Consider the following 7,253-nt stretch of genomic DNA (forward strand, 5'->3'; position numbering starts at 1 on the left):
GAACTTTAGATTTTGATTTTTGAAGCAGGGTTTTTCTGTGGGTAGCTTTGGCTATCCTGGAACTAACTCTGTAGACCAGGCTGGCCTTGATCTCACAGAGGTCTGCCTCCCTCTGCCTCTTGAATGCTGGAAGTAAAGGTGTGCTCCACCATTACCCAGCCCTCCTACGAACTTCTGATTATGACAGAATAAGATTCAGATGCTCAAACCTGTCTACCATCACCTTCCTCACCTGCTCCAAAGTTCCCTTAGACAAGAGCCTTGGTCCAGCGCCCTCCCCCACCCCACCCCCATTGTTCTTGCAGGCACTCACATGACAGCGGCAACAGCATTGTGTCTGGTTTAAGCAGGCGAGCTCTTCAAACCCAGGCCACGGGCAAGTGTGAAGCCTGAACACAGAACGGTAGCCACAAGACAGTGGACCAGGATGCCGTGGCCTACCACACGAGGTCTACAGCCATGAAGAAGAGGATGTGTCTGAGGAGGATGAGCACACCATCCTTCCAGGAGCAGAGGAGGAGGAGGCCTTCTCCCCAGGCCCTGGGGAACATTGTGGGCTGCAGAATTTCTCACGGATGGAAGGAAGGTGATGAGCTCGTCACCCAGTGGAAGGCCATCATTGTAGATCAACTGCCAACAAGTCCCTCTCTCTATCTGGTCAAGTATGATGGAATTGATTGTTTCTACAGACTGAACGTCACAGTGATGAGAGGATTTTAAAGCTTAAGGTCTTGACTCCCAAAGTAGTGTTTCCTCAAGTGAAAGATGCCCATCTCGCCAGTGCCATGGTTGGCCGAGCTGTGGAGCATAAATTTGAGGGCAAACATGGTTCTAAGGATAACTGGAGGGGGGTGGTCCCATCCCAGGTGCCGATCATGAAGGACTGGTTTTACATCACCTACGAGAAAGATACAGTCCTATACATCTACCAGCTCTTGGATGATTACGCAGGAGGTAACCTCAGTATCATTTCAGAGAATCCTCCAGCAGAGGTGAAGTCTGACGTTGACAGCGACATCTTAACCGGTCAATGTGTGCAGTTCACCAGAAGCGACGGGTCCAAACAGATCGACAAAGTCATTTACCAAGTTCTAGCCAAGCCTTCTGTGTAGTTCACCAAGTTTGATGGCGACATCCACATCTACGTCTATAATCTGGTGGAAAAGATCCGTTAAGGTGAAATGCACAAAGTGAGGGGGACATAGATGGGTAATTTATAGGATTGAGGGAAAATGTATGTTTTTCTGTGTTTCAGATACCCAAGGGCCTTTGAAAACCCCAGTATCTTTTCCAGTTGAATTTGTTTTGCTCTAAAAATTAAAATGTGCGATGTGACGTGTTGTGTGTGAACACTTTGGTGGAGGAGACGGACTGTGGTGGATGGACAACCGAGAGGAAGCCGGAAAGGTCTAGGCTGTGAACAGTAAGTCTAATGTCACGTAGACTAAAACAAACAGGACTGAGCTGGTCTGGTCTTTAGGGAGAGAAAAGAACTGGAGATGAGGCTTAGAGGAGCAGGGATGGCACAGGGGAAAAAAGATGTATGTTTAGGAAGCAGTGGAGAGGGGCCAGAAATAGATAGACTCTCTGAGATGAAGTTTGAGGAAGAAACAGACAGTTGGGGAAAGAGGGGCAGGTAACAGGGAGGTGGTCTTGGAACTCAAGGGGAAACCCAATAAACTGATCCAAGCAGACTGAGAATCAGAGAAGGTCGGGGAGTGTTTGACTAACGAAACCTAATGAAACCTGTTTCTCATCTGTAGATGTATTATTTTTAATTATGTGGGTGGGGGAAGGGCATGAATAAAGGAGACCACAGAGACAAGAGTAGTCAGGTCCCCTGGAGCTTGAATTAAAGGTGGTTGGGAACCTTTGGACATGAGCTCAAAGAACGAATCCAAGTCCTCTTTCAAAGCAGACAAGCTCTTAATCCATTGGTCATCTCTCCGGGCCCCTAAAGTCATCTTTTTAAATAAATCCCACCTTCACATGCAGAGAAGAGACCAGGATGAGGGTAAGAAAGATTAAATTGATGGGGATGTGGAAGAAAGACTAAAGAACACATGAGGGAGTAGAGGACACTGAGGGACGAAGGAATTCCAATATGGAGTTCTCAAAAAGTGAAGCAGGAGACCAGGAAGAAGAGAAAGTGTCTAGAATGAGTTGAACTTGGGCCGCATCCATATTGGTCTCTTTGGATCCTTAAAGAACAGCCAAGACATCACTACAGAAGGTGGATGTGAGGTGGAGGCTCCCACGGAGGACATTTTGACGAGGATAACTCAAGAGTAGTGAATGCCAAACTAAGTTTATATCTATCGATTCCTGAAAGTATCATAAAGCCCATTATTTTGTATGATCAGTAAAAAGTAATTTAAAAGGGAAGATGAGGATGCCGTAACCTTCTCTCAGGTGTTACGTGGATCCTGTGTTTAGCTTCCCTGAGCACGTTAGACTCTGTTGCATCCTGTAATATTTTTTGAGGTCTCTTCTCAATGCCCCTTGATGACCACAAAGAGCTCCTGCACTGGCTTGTCCAGCCTGGCTCTCCTTCTACTGGATGGCTTCCTCCACACCTGTGGGCCCTGTTACCCTATCTAGCCCCAGGAAGTTCCCGTCTTTTACTCACATGTGAGCTCATCCTCAGAAACTCTTGATGGTGCCTCCAGTGCAGAGGTGCTGAGCTCTTTCCTATGCCATTTGCCGTGACTTTAAAATGCTTTGTGGTTCCTGACCATGTAGCTCTCTCCTCCTGAGAAGCCCCTGTGCACTCCATGGGGTCTCCCTGAGCCACATCTACACTCCAAGAGTGTCTTTGGAGACAACCTTATCATGGACTAATTCATTCTTGTTTCTTCTCTCAAGAATAAGTTTCTCACTGCAGGACTTGAAAATACTTTCTATCGTTGATTAATTCTGCTATTTGGGTGTTTTTATACTGGCTGGTTGTCTGATGGTTTCATTGCAGCAAAAAGACACCATGACCAAGGCAACCTATAAGGGACAACTTTTTTGGGGGGTTCTTTTTTTTGGAGCTGGGACCGAACCCAGGGCCTTGCCCTTCCTAGGCAAGCACTCTACCACTGAGCTAAATCCCCAACCCCAAGGGACAACATTTAATTGGGGCAGGCTTTCAGGTTCAGATGTTCAGTCTATTTTCATCAAGGCAGGAATCATGGAAGCGTCTAGGAAGACATGGTGTTGGAGAAGAAGCATATCACCCCCACAGTGATATGCTTCCTCCAACAAGACCACACCTACTCCCACAATGCCACACCTCCTACTTGTGCCACACTTCCCATGGGACAATCACATTCTAACCACCGCCCTGATTTTATGCCAATGTGACGCAAGCTAGAGTCATCAGAGAAGAGGGCGCCTCAGTTGAGAACATGCGTCCATAAGATCCAGCTGGAGGGCACTGTGAGCGGCACCATTCCTAGGCTGGTGGTCCTGGGTTCTATAAGAAAGCAAGCTCAGCAAGACATGAGGAGCAAGACGGTAAGCAGTGCCACTCCATAGCTAATGCTATGGAGTCCTACATCAAATCCGGACCTGACCTGGTATGGTCACCATCACTTTTGGCCACTTTCATGTTAATCCATTCATCACTCTTACACGTTGCCTAGCAACTCACATAGTAAACAAACTTATTTTGGTTCATGGTTTCATAGGTTTTGGTCCATGGTCACATGACCATGAAAGGGGCACGGTAGAGCTCAACTGCTAACCTCACTGGCATCCAAGAAGCATCAACACAGGAAGAGACCAAGGACAAAAAAACACCCTCCAAGACACGTCCCAAATGACCAAGTCCCTTAATTTCCTATCTCCTAGTTTCCCACCACCTTCATACACATCCATCAACAGATGAACTCATTGATTACAGCCCACAGGGTCCAATCAATTTTCATAGTCCCACCTTTGAACACTGTACTGGGACAATGTGTATCTTAAACCCATAGGGTAGGGCTAAAAGGTTGTGTCAGAGGTCTAAACGTCACCTCACACTAGAATCAGCTGGGCAGGTTTCTCAACATCCCCTATTTCTTTCCTGGACTGAGCTACACCATTTCTGCATTGCAGCATTTTGTCTGGGGTGAGATACCGTCGGCAGTCAATTGTAAAGACAACCCCCACCATGTGTGTGCTTGAATGTAAAATGGGACATCTATAATATAGACACACACACATATGCACAGACTCACAGAGAGAGGCAAAAAGGGAAGGAGTTGAGTCTTAGGAACCCTCAAGGAAGAGGGAGTGGAAGTATAAGATACAGATGTCAGCGAGAACCAGAACAAAGCAGTGTCTTCAGTACACGACAGGACCACTATCCCTCAGGCCTAGCTGACAGGAAAGGGAGAGTCAGTTTTCTACAAAGATATAGCTGGTGACAAGCTGGCCAGGCTCCAGGGGCTTGCCCAAGGCCCATGAATTTATGGGCAGCATAAATGACTTTAGTGGGTTATTACAGAGGGCAGAAAGAGAGCTTGAAGTTGGGAGAAGTGATGAGGTGTGGATGCATCTGGGAGGAGTTAGGAAGAGACGTGAGAAGTAAATTCTATCATTATATAATGTATAAAGTTCTCAAGGAACTAATAAAAGTGGTTTATAAATACCATATCTGTACTGAACACATACAAACCATTTTTCTTGTAATCTCCTAAATAACAGCCCCTCATGATTTAATTTCATTAAGTACCAAAGTAATGCAGAGATTATTTAAAATGTAGGAGGGTCTGGGGAGACGGCAGAGGGGTAAAGCCAAGTGTGTGGTCACACATGCAAACACCAGGGCTTGGTATGGGAACAGGAGGATGACCGGGGCTTCCTGACAGTGAGCCTCACCTCAGGTTCAGCAGGGACCCTGTCGCAAGGGAATACAGTAGGTAGTGAAGAAGCAGAACACGCTCTACCCTCCCCCAGCCTCTGCACTTACATGTCTCTAAGCACACACGCACACACACTCACACACACATATAAATATGACTAGAGTATACAAGCGGCTTACATAGGTTATATGCAAATGCAGTGTCGTTTTATCCAAGGAACCTGAGGACTTTTAGATCATTGGGAGTCCTGGGGCCAACTCTCAGAGGACAGGATATATCTCCTTATTGTGCAAACGAATCCTTGGTTGAGTGTGTGTCAGTGACTTCACACAACTCTCCTCCTCTAGGTTCCTGTGTGTCACAGAGAATGATCTGGAAATACTGAAACAAATATAAACTAAAGGCTTCGTTGGGGTTTCTAGGTTTGCGTTAAAATCATATTTATCACATTTTATTAAATGTAAGGGAAATCTTCAGCTCCCAGCAACAATAGACTCAATCATGTTGGCTTCTGTTTTATCCCATTATGAATAGCAATTAATTGCGCATCAATAGCTCCCCATGCTTTGAACTAATTCAGGATGAAGGGATATGTTTAAGTACAGATAAGTAACGCCAATGTGGATAATCAAGTAGAAAGCGGGGAGGTATGATGCATTTGGCTTATGGGAGAGTGATGGCTTGATTGGAAACATGTTATGCAAATAACCCTAACCTCTGAGGAATGAAATGTAACGATAATGTAATGTACAAACGAAATGAAATATACCAAATGGGATGGACACTCATTACTTGATTTCTTTTAACAGAAAAAAAAAACATACTTTAGGATTTTTAATAATTGTGACCCTCAGAGGTTCAAATACTTTAATGTGTTTGGTTTCCTGTTTGCGGATTGTTTAGAAAAGATTGGGAGTTGTGTTTTTGTTAAAAGAGATGTGTCAATGGGAGGTGGGGCCTTGAGATTTCAAAAGCCCACCAGGCTTTTCTCTCTCTCTCTCTCCCTCCCTCCCTCCCTTCCTCTCTCTCCCTCTCTCTCTCCCTCTCCCTCCCTCCCTCTCTCTCTCTCTCCCTCTCCCTCTCTCTCTCTCTTTCTCTCTCTCCCTCCCTCTCCCTCTCCCTCCCTCTCCCTCTCGCTCTCCCTCCCTCTCTCTCTCTCTCTTCTTCCCTCTCCCTTCCCCCCTCTCCCCCCTCTCCCTCTCCCTCTCCCTCACCCTCTCCTTCCCTCCCTCTCTCTCCCTCTCCCTCTCTCTCTCTCCCTCTCTCTCTCTCTCATCTGGGGAGCAGGATGTGAGCTCTCAGGAACTACTCAGCCAGGCCTGCCTGCCTGCCAGCCTGCTGTCATGGTGTTTACCACGATGGTCACGGATTCACATTCTGAAACTGTAAGACCACAATTAAATGTTTCCTGTCATGAATTGGTTTGGTCACGGTGTCTCTTCACAGCAATAGAACAGTAACTATGGCACACATCTTCCTGTGTATTTTTCTAATCCTTGTGTATTTATTTCATTAAAGTTACCTGTTGTCCATTGAACAGTTTTATGAATAAGTTTCAAGTTTGAAGACAAATAGTGACAAATAGGAGTGGCACTGCTAGGGGGTTTGGCCTTGTTGGAGTGGGTGTGGCCTTGTTGGGGTAGGTGTGTCACTGTGGGCGTGGGCTTTAAGACCCTCACCCTAGCTGCCTGGAAGCCAGTCTTCTAGCAGCCTTCAGAGGAAGATGTAGAACGCTCAGCTCCTCCTGCACATGCCTGCCTAGATGCTGCCATGCTCCTGCCTTGATGATAATAGACTGAACATATGAACCTACAAGCCAGCCCCAACTAAATGTCCTTGTAAGACTTGCATTGGTCATGGTTTCTTTTCATAGCAGTAAAACCCTAAGACATACATACATATATACATATACATATACACCTAGGTTTACACACACACACACACACACACACACACACACACACACCATTTACAGGGATTTTAGATCTAGCAAGGGCCCCTGCAGTTTCACTGGTCCATCTGATACACGTGTTCCTGGAACATGTCTCTCTCTGTTTCTTGTTCTAGGAAGTACGTGGACAACATCTGTAGATTCGCTTCATTTTGATTTATTCTCCTCTTCAACCTTAGAAATCTCAACTTACAGAGAGGGGAAGATGGGAACTTGGTTCGATAGCTCTTTTTGTCTGTGGGGAGCTTACATATCAAGTCACAAAAGAAAATACATATAACAAGAAGTAATAATACACATCCAAATCGTGATGGGATGTTCATATCCGTTCCCCTTAATGAATGTCAACTTTGGAAATTGCAGTCCACAATGAGATGAGACTTTTGAAAAATCCTAATTCTCAGGCAGGCTTTGGTATTTCTCTTTCCCTGAAAAGGAAAACCACTAGAAAAAGACAGACGGTAGGT

General features: G+C 45.7%; 1 pseudogene; it reads left to right on the plus strand.

Annotated features, from left to right (window-relative positions):
• Window positions 1-376: 376 nt before the first annotated feature.
• On the plus strand, window positions 377-1,222 carry LOC148002439 (Y-linked testis-specific protein 1-like; annotated as a pseudogene).
• Window positions 1,223-7,253: the final 6,031 nt, after the last annotated feature.

Source organism: Rattus norvegicus, chromosome 11, assembly GCF_021556685.1.
Source record: "Rattus norvegicus strain SHRSP/BbbUtx chromosome 11, alternate assembly SHRSP_T2T, whole genome shotgun sequence".
Lineage (NCBI taxonomy): Eukaryota > Metazoa > Chordata > Mammalia > Rodentia > Muridae > Rattus > Rattus norvegicus.